Genomic DNA, 13,745 nt, shown 5'->3' on the forward strand with positions numbered 1-13,745 from the left:
GGATCTTTTTTCTTTTTTCTTTTTTCTTTTTTCTTTAAATAACGGTTTTTTTTAATATAATTAAGAGAAGAAAATGGGAGGCCCCAACCCCAACCCATCTCTAATATCAGGGTAAATACCAAAAAGGGAAGATTGGAAATGGTGAGAAGCCCATCCCACACATACCCAGCAGCCCATCTTTGTAAACCAGTTAGACCAAGGCCATGGCCCCATTCATTGATCACTGGTAGAGCCTTAGGAAAAGTACCCACCAATACTAACGCCCCTGCTTTACTTTAACTAGCACCATGTGACAAATGTGGTTATTGTGCTCATATGTACATGAGCAAGTTGGCACATTTGTCACTTACAAAAGTGGTACCTTGTCACTGATTAGCCATTTTGTCCCACAAACGATGCTTCTTAGTTGTTATCCTCATTTTGTGTTCTGTTGTTGAGCTTAAAATCTGGACTTGTTAGAACATTTTCTTTCACATTTTGGAAGTTCAGGTGGACCATCTGAGGTTGTGAGCAACCCTTCATAGCAAATTAGCAATGCATGTTGTTTTGCTAGGATACTACTCTTATGCCGGTTATGATCAACGAACTAATAGCAATCTACATCGGTCCTTTGATTTTTCTAAAGAGGAACTTGTAATTATCTGTGTCAAAATCAAAATTAGTTACAGAACAAAAAATTTATATAAAAATCATACCTTGTTATTAAAACTGGACCAAATCACGTCCTTATTATCCTTGTGTATGTCATTTTTCAGCTAGGCCCAAAATCCTAATCTTTAGGCGAGGATCCTTGTTCAGCTAGTTTATGGTCACATAAAATTGACAAAATCAATTCTTACAGCTTACAAAACAGGCAGTTGGCAAAAAAGATATGAGATACCAACCAATAATTCAGCAGGCCAAATTTCATAATATTCTTTTGGAGATTTAGCTTTTACAAAAGAGAAATAATATGTCCATAATATTTTCACAATATTTTTACAACAAATCCTAAGTGGCAGGTTGTTACTAGTTATTATTGTTAAGGCAAAAAAATAACATAATGTTAGGTTTAAATTTGAACCAAAAACAATTAATTACCTATGATTTGTTGTAAAAATATTATAAAAATATTATAGACGTAACATCTTCATTAAAAAAAACAAAAAAGGTAACACCCCGATTATAGCATGTTTTTGACAAGACCAATCAGACATATCTCTCTGAATCCTACAAGTCTATAGCCAAAATGAGCTTATTTTACACAAACCAGTTTAAGGTCCCATTATTTCATATTTCAAAGGACAAGAATCTTAAAAAGGAAAGAAGGAGAAAGGAAAAGCACCTTCTGACTATATCCTAGATAAAATGTCATTGAGGGCCACAACAATGTTATCATAGCACTGCCAGACACGTGATGCATCTTTGTCCCTTGCCGCATAATCTAGCTGCAATGTACATTAAACATGAACAGTTGTCAGTTCCAAAGATTAATAATTTCCTTTTATTTATTTAATTTGGCTAGCTAGAACATTATTTCAGCAAGAGCAGAATCTTCTTCTTCCTTTTAAAATATATATATATATATATATATATATATATATAAACTTCCTGTAAGAGCAAAATTGTCACCAAAAGGAACAAACCTGTCAAAACAGTATCAGAAATAGTAACATTTCCTATGAATATTGATAGAGGTAAATCCCAAGGCAGACGAATCCAATCAACAGAGTTACTCATAAGCGACAATGTTGCCAAAAGTGACGGTCTAGATAGCCTAACAGTCAAAGAACTGGTAAAGGGAATCATGTCTCGGACAGAAAGGACAAACGGACTCTTTGAAGTGGACGGACTCAAGTAAGATGGACGGATTCTTTGTAGTGGACGGATTCCAATGAGACGGATGGGCGCAAGGGAGACGGGTAGCAAAGCCACGTGGCACCTACGTGGCCTAAGTGTTCTCCAAGAAACCTAATATGGAAATGTCTTGCATCTCATGCTCAACCGTAATCAAAGGAATCCCTACAAGGAAAAAATCTCACAATATATGAGCACTGAAAATGATCTTCTCTACAAGGAAAGACCTTCTCCATCAAGAAATGGAGGTCAGCTCTATACCACTATAAAAACTCCAAATCCCTCACAAACCAAGGTGCTCATAATTCTCCCAACTCTAGCACTCTAGAGTTGTAGAAATTCTCTCTCACTTAACTTTCGGAGGGTATTTGGCTGGTACCACACCGATACTCTTTGCAAGGTCTTTTTTGTTTCTGTTTCGCAAGTTTTGTCTAGAGCACGTAAGGACTACGCAACTCACTGATGATTTTTGGCATCATTAGTTGGCGCTGTCTGTGGAAAAGGAAAACAATAGCAGCCATATTACCACTTCCCAGATAAAGAGTTGTATGGTACTCACTCGCTCAATGGCAACCAACAACAATCACGGAGATGAACCACGCACTATTGCCCTCGAGAGACAGGTATAGATTCTAGCCATGGCTGTGGAATGCCTTACTAAGCAAAACCACGACCTGGAGGAACAATTGTGCCAAAGGGATCTGGGCCCAACAATCATGGAAAGGAGTAAGAGGGCACCAACACCAAAAAGAGGGACCGAGAAGGACCAAAAGGCAGTAATGCCCCGAGCAAACAAGAGCGACAAGACACTAGCCATCCATTCGTCATAGATACGGCACCACCGCATATGGTTCTAGAGATGCAGATAATGAAGGAGAGGATGGACTTCATGATGAACGCCCTCAAGGGGCGGGTGTCAAACGACCTTGACAAGCTGGTCCATCGGATAGACTTGCCATTTACAGCACCCGTCACTTCGTTCACCCTTCTATCAAAGTTTCGTATGCCGTAGATAGAAGCCTATGACAGGTCAAAGGATCCCTTGGATCACTTAGAGTCATTCAAAACCCTCATGCAATTACAAGGTGTTCCGGACGAGATAATATGCCGAGCTTTCCCAACTATATTAAAAGTTCCTACCAAGATATGGTTCAGCAGATTGACACCTAACTCCATCGGTACCTTCAAAGAGCTAAGTGCGCAGTTTGCATCGCACTTCATTGGGGGGCACAGGTACACGAAATCCACTGCTTGCCTAATGAGCATCAAACAACGAGAAGACAAGACGCTGAGGTCCTACATAGCACGTTTCAACAAAAAAGCCCTTTCGATAGATGAAGCTAATGACAAGATACTTGTTGCTACATTCACCAATAGTCTGCGGAAGGGGAAGTTTTCATTCTCCTTATACAAGAACAACCCAAAGACTATGTCAGATGTGCTTTATCGAGCCACTAAGTACATGAACGTAGAAGATGCACTACTAGCCTGAGAGGAAAAACCCAAGAAGAGGGAAAGGCAAAAAGATGCACAACAAGATAGGAGATGGAAGATAACTAGAACAGGAGACCGATGGGAGGACAAGCGCTCTAAACCACCCACTAGAAGGTTTGCGAATTTCACCCTGCTGACTGCCCCGATCGATCAGTTCCTAATGCAGATCAAGGACGATACGACCTTGATGTGGCCTGGCAAGTTAAAAGGAGATCCCAATAAGAGGTCTAGAGACAAGTATTTCTGTTTTCATCGGGATCATGGTCACAACACATCTGAATGCTATGACTTGAAGCAATAGATTGAAGCCCTTATCAAATAGGGGAAACTACAACGATTCGTCAACAAAGAAAAGACAGACCTACCGTAGAAACAAGCTGGTAAAAGGGATGACGAGCTCCCCAAGCCACCTTTAGGAGACATAAGGATGATTGTAGGGGGCACCACAATGTTTGACTCATCTAGGAAGGAACGTAAAACCTACCTTAGGATGGTTCAGAACGTCCAGCTGACGGGTTTCGTTCCAAAGATGGCACGGGTGGACAACCCCATAGTTGGGTTCTTGGAGGAAGATGCTCAACTTCTCCACCACCCTCACGACGATGCTCTTGTTGTTAGCATACAGGTAGGAGACTATAACACCCACCGGGTCCTAGTCGATAATGGAAGCTCCGCTGATATTCTCTATTACCCAACGTTCCAGCAAAAAAGAATCGAGAAAGAACAGCTCGAACTGACCAATGCACCACTCGTCGGGTACGGAGGAACGAAAGTGTACCCCATCGGGGCAATTATATTGCCCGTGATAGTCAGAGATTACCCTTAATAGATCACTAAGGATGTTACTTTCCTTGTCGTCGAGTGCTCGTCCGCTTACAATGCCATACTGGGCCGACCTACTCTCAATTCGTGGAAGTTCGTGACTTTAACTTATCACCTTATGATCAAGTTGCCCATCGAGTACGAAGTAGGAGAGGTACGTGGAGACCAAATGGCAGCACGCGAGTGCTACATAGCAATGTTGGAAATGGACGACCACTTGTAGACCATGAGCATAGAAGAACAATAGACAATTATAGAGCCCGTTAAGGGGTTGGAGGAGATACTTCTTGATAACTCCAGACCTGAGCGAACGACCAGGTTCAGCACCCTCACCAATCTGCCAGTCCGTTAAGCACTCACAACATTCCTAAGAAAGAACCAGGATGTCTTTGCCTGGAGCCACGAAGACATGCCCGAGATCGACCCTTCAATCATGGTTCACAGGTTGAACGTATCACCCTCGTTCCCCCCTATCCGGCAGAAGAAGAGAGTGTTTGTCTAGAAGCAAGACAAGGCTATCATGGAAGAAGTTCGCAAGTTACAAGAGGCAGAATTCATAAGAAAAGTATACAATCCCGACTGGCTGGCCAATGTAGTGATGGTCAAGAAAGCCAACAGAAAATGAAAGATGTGCGTAGACTTCATAGACTTAAATAAGGCGTGCCCTAAAGATAGCTACCCACTCTTACGGATCGACATCCTAGTAGACTCAACAGCAAGACACCAGTTGCTGAGCTTCAGGTATGCTTTTTCTAGTTACAACCAAATCAAGCTAGACAAGGCTAATTAGGAGAAAACTTCATTCGTCACCAGCTAAGGCCTTTTCTGCTACAAAGTGATGTTGTTCGGTCACAAGAATGTGGGCACAACGTATCAGAGGCTCATTAACAAAATGTTTGCACATCAGATTAGGAGGAATGTCCAAGTCTACGTGGACGACATGCTAGTGAAAAGTTAATGGGAAGACGACCATTTGGACAACCTCAAGGAGACCTTTGATACCCTCTGCTCTTATAACATGAAGCTCAATCCAAGCAAATGCACATTTGGGGTAACAGCAGGAAAATTGCTCGGGTTCATGGTGTCTTAGAGGGGCATTGAAATCAACCCAGAAAAGATTTGGGCCATAATGGAGATAGCACCACCTAGGAGCACAAAAGAAGTGCAAAGCCTCAAAGGCAAGGTAGCGGCACTGAACAGGTTCGTGTCAAGGGCAACAAATAAATGCCTACCTTTCTTTTGTACTTTGAAGAAGTCCTTCGAGTGGACGGCCAAGTTTCAACAAGCATTCGACGACCTAAAAGCATACCTCTCTTCCATACCCTACTAAGTCCTTCCAAACCGGGGGAGGAGCTATTTCTCTATCTAGCCGTCTCCCAAACTACCGTCAGTGCAACCTTGGTCAAAGAAGAAGACAAGGTGCAGAAGCCTGTATACTATACTAGCCAAGCACTCTGAGGCACAGAAGAGAAGTACCCCTCGATGGAGAAGCTAGCCTTTGCCTTAGTAACCGCAGCTCGCAAGCTCAAACCATATTTCCAAGCCCACACTCTGGTCGTTCTAACAAACAAGCCTCTACGGAGAGCAATGAATAATCCTGAAGCCGCTGGACAGATGGCGTTATGGGCAATTGAGTTAAGCGAATTTGACGTGCAATACCACTCGTGTACTGCTATAAAAGGACAGGTGGTCACTGACTTCATTGTGGAATTCTCCAATATGGAAGGCCAGGGGGTAGAAGAGCATCCTTAATGGATTATCCACATAGATGAATCATCCAACAGGTAGGCTAGCGGAGCAGGTATAGTACTCCACTCTCTAGAAGGGGATGAGATTGAGTGCATGGTTCATCTCGACTTCCCTACGACTAACAATGAGGCAGAGTATAAGGCTTTTGTGGCAGGACTGGATCTCGCCAAAGTTGCAGGGGCCACAAGTATGGTTGTTTATTGCGACTCTCAGGTGGTCACAAGTCAAGTGAACGGTGACTTCAAATGCAAAGATGAAAGGATGAAGAAATACTTGGAGCAAGTAAGGAAATGGGTGGGCGGCTGTCTTGCCAAAGCTACATCAGTAGAACACATGCTCATCCCCAGCAAGGTACTTTCTTTTATTCAGCTTTTGCCTTTGACAGTTGGCGTCAATGTGCAGGAAATAGGCTCAGAAAGCAACTGGACCACACCAATAGTTTCGTACAAGAAAGATGGCACACTACCTGATGGTAACGAGGCCGCAAGATAGCTGAAGGTTCAAGTGGCATGATTCATCCTAATAAAGGATGTCTTCTACAAAAGAGGCTTCTCCCGACCGTACCTTAGGTGCCTAAGCCCTGAGGAAGCAAATTATGTCATAAGGGAAGTTCACGAAGGGCTCTGTGGGAACCATTTGGGGTCACGATCACTACTACACAAGCTGATTCGGGCAGGGTACTATTGGCTTACCATGCAGAAGGATGCCCAAGCCTATGTCAAAGCTTATGACAAGTGTCAAAGGTTCGGTAACATCATCAGACAGCCAATAGAAGAGCTCACTCTGATCGCAGCTCTGTGGCCCTTTGCTTAATGGGTGTTAGACATCATGGGCCCATTCTCGGTGGTGGCAAGACAGCTGAAGTTTCTAGTGGTAGGTATAAATTACTTTACCAAATGAGTAGAAGCTAAAGCGCTGGCCACCATCACAAAGAAAAACATATGAAATTTCATCTGGAGAAACATCCTTTGCAAGTATAGGATCCCTAGAGTCTTGGTCTCAAACAACAGAAAGCAATTCAATAACAAGTCATTTAGGGATTTTTGTTCACAGCTGGGGATCAAGAACCACTACTCCTCGCCTGCCTACCCTTAAGCCAATGGATAAGTTGAGGTCACGAGTTGATCCTTGATCAAAATCATCAAGACTCGGCTTGAGGGGGCAAAGAGTATATGGCCAGACGAGCTATCAAATGTACTATAGGCGTACAGGACGACAACCATAACACCTACAGGAGAGACACCATTTCAACAAGCATACGGGCATGACGCTGTTATCCCTGCTGAGGTCGGACTCACAAGATTCAAAGTGGAGAACCATGATGAGAGTAGGAACGATGAAGCCATGCACCTACAACTTCACCTAGTGGATGAGATCAGAGCAACGGCTGAACAAAGGTTAGCATGATACTAGGACCTCATGGCCAAGCACTACAATTCCAGAGTCAAACACAAGGATTTTCAAGTTGGCGATCTTGTCCTGAGAAAGGTGACCAGCGCCACAAGAAATCCCTCCCAAGGAAAGTTAGGACCCAACTGGGAAGGACCCTACAGAATCACTTCATGGCAGAGGAAAGACACCTATCACCTTGAGACACTCGACGGATAGAAGTTGCATCATCCATGGAACACCGAGCACATAAAGAAATACTACCAGTAGATGATGGCATACAGACCACCACTCCTCATTTCCAATTTATTGCTTTCCATTTTTTTATTATCTACAGTACTTTTTAAGCCCAAAGGGCAGCTTTTCATTTTTTCAAGAACAATTTTTTATGCATGTATTTATCATAATAAAAGGAGTTATTCAGATATATCATACATGTATATATATATATATATATATATATATATATTACTACAAAACCGTGTCTACAACTAAGTCCTTAAATGGACAAACGCACCCCAAGGGGTGCCTTGAAATTTGTTTAAGTCCTTAAGTGGACGAACGCATCCCAAGTGGTGCCTTAAATTTATTTAAGTCCTTAAGTGGACGAATACATCCCAAGAGGTGCCTTGAAATTTGTTAAAGTCCTTAAGTGGACAGACAAATCCCGAGGGATGCCTTGAAATTTGTTTAAGTCCTTAAGTGGACGAACGCATCCCAAGGGATGCCTTAATTTATTTAAATTCTTAAGTCGACGGATGCATCCCAAGGGATGCCTTGAAATTTGTTAGTCCTTAAGTGGACGGATGCATCCCAAAGGATGCCTTGAAACTTTTCAACCCATATATGGACGGGTACAACTAGTATCCAAAAATTTACCAAGTCCATAGGGTGAACGAACCTCAACTCATGTTATAAGTCCCCCTAATGGACGGATATGAACCAACATCCAAAGGTTGCTAAGCTCATAGATGGACGAATAGAAGATACAAAGGATTCGAACCCAAAATCCCTAATTCCATAAAATGGACGAGTAAAAATTGTACTACACACGTCGAATCCCAAAAGGGAACGGACAAGTGTATTTGGTCCCACCTGACCTTAACATGGACAGAAAGTCCATTGAAATATGATGGCAAAAGCATGTTCAAACAAGCAAATAAAAATGCAAGCGATAGATATAATAGATAAAAGCCCATGGAAGGCAAAATTTTTACGTCCAAAGCCCAAAAATAGTGGGCAACATTAAAAATTTACATAAATATTGTTCTTCCAAGGATTTCTACAATAAAAGTAACAAAAAGGAGGGAAAAGAAAAACAAGACAATAATGAGCTTTATAATCTAAGGCTGGTCAACGGGGGCCTCCTTGTCCACAACCTTCTCATGATCAGCTGTCTTAGCCTGCTTAAGAGGACGGTTCTCATCCTCGATGGATTTAACCAGTTCATCTTGTAAAGCGGTCCCTCCATCACCTTAAGCGTCGGGAGTAGGGTCAACCTCAAACAGTTCGTCGGTACCTTCAAGCTTGACGGATCTGGCTGAGGTTTGGGCCACGGCGTCAATAGAGATCTGAGACATGTCCAGGTTGGGGAAGAGACCCTTGACCTAACGAAGGTACTCATTAAAGTCGTCCATATAGTAGCAGCCGAGCTTGTAAAGGAACTCATCGGAGTTGTGAAACTCTGTTTTCCCATCCTCCTTAGCCCAAAGGACTTGCTTCCTTAACGAGGAGATCTCCCCCTCCTTGTCCTTAAGCACATTCTTCAGCGCCTCGACATGTCCCTCCTACTCCTCCAGGGCCTTCTTCATCACGTCTACCTTCTTGAGCTGCACCTCCCTCCAGGCCTCAAGCTCAGTAGCCCCGTCTCCGCAACCTCAACCCTCTCCTTCAAGCAGTTAACCAGCTTCTCTCGAGCCATGCAATGGTCCATCAAGCCCTTCATCATCAGCACCTCCTACAAGAATCAAAACAAGATTAGAAATAAGGGTAATTGAGAAACGAACGTGAAAGAGGACGATTACACACTTGAGCCAAGCTGAAAAGGCCCATCTCCCCCATGGCCTCAATTGCATGGTTGCCCAAGTCTTCATAATCATCGTCCTTGATGATGGACAAGAGTTGTCCAATGGCATATCATGAGTCCTCGCGAAGGAGGGCGGGGTGCTGCTCAATGATAGGACCTTTGGCCGTTATTAGACCTTTTCCAATCCCATAATGGGGCGGAGGAGGTAGCTTGGTAGATGGAGGAGTCTCTCCAACGGTTGGACCAATCACCACCTTTGGCTTCTTCGCAGGACAGTCAACCTTGTCCGTTGTCTTCCTTTTGATGAACAGCTTAAATGGACCCGTCCCTTCGGTAAAGGGCACGCCCTCCTCCTGCCATTTCTTCGTTTACACGGCAACTTGTTGATGAATTAAAGCCCTTCTTTTACCGTCTTCCATTTCTGCGCCAAAGGGGACAAGAAGAAAGAGTTAGGCAGAAAACTTAAGAATTAAATAAGGAATATGCGATGGACTCACGTTGGCGTGCTTGTGCGTCGTAACAACAAGCAGTGTCTGTAGGCTCGAGACCCTCACAGTACTAGTGCAGGGTGTCCAAGGTGACGAGCTTCTTCCACGTCCTCTCTTTTAATGAAATTTTGGAGATCTTCTCTAAGAAGCTCCACTATTCAAGGTCAACCTCTGGACGATCTTGAGCTACAACAAGAAACAGTTAGACTAACAAGTAAAATGGACAAATTAAATAAATGAGCAAATTTAATCAAATGGACGCCTACCAAATGGAGGCATTATACCCCAAGTTCTATCAACAAGGGGCATGTTATCCCGTTCATCAGGGTGGCACATCCAGTTGTCTCCTTGGATGAAGAAGTACCGGTTCTTCCAGGTCCGATTGGAATCAGGGGTCTCGTACACTAGCCTGAGCGACAGCTTCCTTGGTAGGAAGCTGTAAATGCCTTTATACTTGACTATCTTAGAAGGATGATAACAATGGAAGAACTCCTCCATGGTTAGTTGACGTCTTTCTTTACTTAGAACCCCGTATAACACCTCCGCACCAAGGAAGATTCTCCAAGCATTCGAAGCAATCTGGGTGACGGCTAGTCCTAGGTATTGGAGTAAGCGACAGTGGAGAGTACTCAAAGGCAGTCTAAATCCTACCTTGAACATTTCCTTATACAGCCCGACGTCATCAGCACCACGGATAACACTTTTCAAACTTAAAAGGTAGACAAATAGGGACGTCGATAGGAATCTGATATCTCTCCCGTAAGGTGGCGAAGTTTTTTCTTTTAAAGGTCAAGTTAAAATCATTGACCGTCCATATGAGGGGAAGAATGAAATTCCTAAGGTCGTCAAGGCCAATGACAGATAAATAGGAGATTCAACATTCTCCTCACCATCTAAGTCTCCATATGTATCACTCTCTGACCCGTCCACGTCAGAATCCTCCTCCTCATCTTTCTATGAAGGTGAGTTGACAGACGGAACCCTTTCAGAATAAGAGGTGCCGGGGTCGTCTTGACCTGATAGGTACACCTCATCGTAGCCTGCTCCTTCGCAGACACACAATTGTTCACTCAACGCTTCACTAGACATCTATTACACCTACACGTGACGGATAAACTCCTAAGACTCTACAGGTCTGCATATGCGACGGACATACAATACTTAAAGAAAATAAGAAAATAAAAAATATGTGTACAGGACAGAGAGTACTTACAAGTGTACAATGCAGAAAATGGATAGAAATGGTGTGGCAAACGGACGCACTCAGGTGACGGTATGACAGATTCTTGCAGATGACAATGGCACTCTGATATTGGAAAATGGTTGCGAAAAGTAGAAATGGAGGGGAGAAGCAACATATATATAAAGGAAATGGCGCGAAAAATGAAGAGACGCTTCGATCCGAGTAACCAATCACTAAAATTGTGCCATGTGTGCCCCCAGCATTTATGACTCTCAACTACCCTGTCAATCAAAACACGACTCCCTAGAACTAGGTGACACTGTCACTCCACATGTCCATCTGGGATACCAGGCGATGGACCCATAAAGTGAGGGGGCAGCTGATAGGGATAAATCCCAAGGCAGACGGATCCAATCAACAAAGTTAGTCATAAGTGACGGTGTTGCCAAAAGAGGCGATCTAGGTAGCCTAACAGTCAAAGAACTAGTAGAGGGAATCGTGTCTCGGACAGAAAGGACAAAATAACTCTTTGAAGGATAGACTCAACTAAGATGGACGGATTCTTTGTAGTGGGTGGATTCCAATGAGACAGACGGGCACAAGGGAGACAGGTAGCAAAGCCATGTGGCACCTACATGGCCTAAGTGTTCTCCAAAAAACCTAATATGGAAATGTCTTGCATCTCACACTCAACCATAATCAGAGGAATCCCTACAAGAAAATAATCCCACGATATATGAGCACTGAAGAGGATCTTCTCTATAAGGAAATACCTTCTCCATCAAGAAACGGAGGTCAGCTCTATACCACTATAAAAACCCCAAATCCCTCACAAACCAAGGTATGCGTAATTCTCTCAGCTCTGACACTCTAGAGTTGTAGAAATTTCTCTCCAATCAACAAAGTTAGTCATAAGTGACGGTGTTGCCAAAAGAGGCGATCTAGGTAGCCTAACAGTCAAAGAACTAGTAGAGGGAATCGTGTCTCAAACAGAAAGGACAAAATAACTCTTTGAAGGATAGACTCAACTAAGATGGACGGATTCTTTGTAGTGGACGGATTCCAATGAGACAGACGGGCGCAAGGGAGACAGGTAGCAAAGCCATGTGGCACCTACATGGCCTAAGTGTTCTCCAAAAAACCTAATATGGAAATGTCTTGCATCTCACACTCAACCATAATCAGAGGAATCCCTACAAGAAAATAATCCCACGATATATGAGCACTGAAGAGGATCTTCTCTATAAGGAAATACCTTCTCCATCAAGAAACGGAGGTAAGCTCTAAACCACTATAAAAACCCCAAATCCCTCACAAACCAAGGTATTCGTAATTCTCCCAGCTCTGGCACTCTAGAGTTGTAGAAATTCTCTCTCACTTAACCTTCGAAGGGTATTTGGCCGGTACCACACTGGTACTCTCTGCAAGGTCTTCTTTGTTTTTGTTTCACAGGTTCTGTCTAGAGCACGTGAGGATTGCGCAGCTCACTGACGATTTTTGGCATCATCAAAAATTAACATAAATAAAAACTTCCCATGCAATGGTTTATTGAAAACTACTCTCTTTTGGCCGTATATTCATTGATTTGACTTGATGAAACCTATAAATTTCAATTTAAACCTAAATGGATGATCCAAATACTAGGAATACTTACGATCACTATTATAGAATATATCTAATGGGTAGAAATATGAAGATTATGTGGAAAGCAGAAATCTAGGGGGATATGGCATTTATCACCTTTTAAAATCAATGCCCCAAAAAGCATCCCAATGAAAAAGTCCTCCAATTCCATGATACATAAAGATGATGTGTAAGTAACATTACCCTGGTGGCATTATTGAAGAGATTGGAATACAGCTTCCTTAGTTGGGGCCTCTCATTTCCAGGTATGCCTTGGATTATGGTATATATGTCCTGTTTCAGGTAGGCTGAGTTCTTCCTTGGGACCTTTTGTGCTTCACCCTATGACTCTGACTCAATTAGAGATTTTATTTGTAACAAAGCTTATGCATGACCTCTGATTTCACTCCTTGCCTCTTCAAATGTTTGACCAGGTGCTACCATCTTAAGTTCCAATCCCTCTACAACCTCTTGACCAAAAATCACTTCTTGTGCCCATAGTATCAACATCATTGCTGTTATTCCTACTACTCTTCTTCTACTGAAATTAGATCCGAGGACCTTCTGGGGCATCTCTCTCAACCTAAAAAAAGATTTTGAACAGCAAGTGAAGGTTGAAGGATAATATGATAGGTTGGATTGCAAGACCAATGGTGTAAATGACATCCTCTTGTGAATTTTAACAAGATAATTTGGTATAGCAATTGCTATCTATATCTATTATTTCAATTTCTAGAATGGTCCAAGGATTTAAAGAAATGCTTGTTAAGAGCAACCTTTATGGCACTCTGTTAGGACATATGTGATTCACTTGTTAGGAACATATGTCACTATTTTATGTAGTTGGCTAATCCTTTGACAAAACGCACTTTACTTGTAATTGGGTAGATCTAGGTGTTTTTAATACTTCAAGAAACAAGGTTTCAAGATTAAGTGTTGAAGTCATCAAGTCTGTCTAAGAAACAAGCTAAATAGTGCAAATTCATTAAAGCTCGACAGCTGGCTCAAAAACTGCATCTATCGAGCTTAAGAAAGCTATTTCAGCCCATGTTCTCGACACCTGCTCGACAGCTGCTCAACACCTCCTATCTGTCAAGGTTTAAAAAAGAAACAGAAATTCTAATCTGTTTTCTTG

The 13,745-nt window shown here is 42.6% G+C and overlaps 1 pseudogene; it reads right to left on the reverse strand.

Annotated features, from left to right (window-relative positions):
- Nucleotides 1–614: 614 nt before the first annotated feature.
- On the reverse strand, nucleotides 615–13,276 carry LOC126714004 (psbQ-like protein 3, chloroplastic; annotated as a pseudogene).
- Between the last annotated feature and the right edge of the window lie 469 nt (nucleotides 13,277–13,745).

This window comes from Quercus robur, chromosome 2, assembly GCF_932294415.1.
Source record: "Quercus robur chromosome 2, dhQueRobu3.1, whole genome shotgun sequence".
Taxonomy (NCBI): Eukaryota; Viridiplantae; Streptophyta; class Magnoliopsida; order Fagales; family Fagaceae; genus Quercus; species Quercus robur.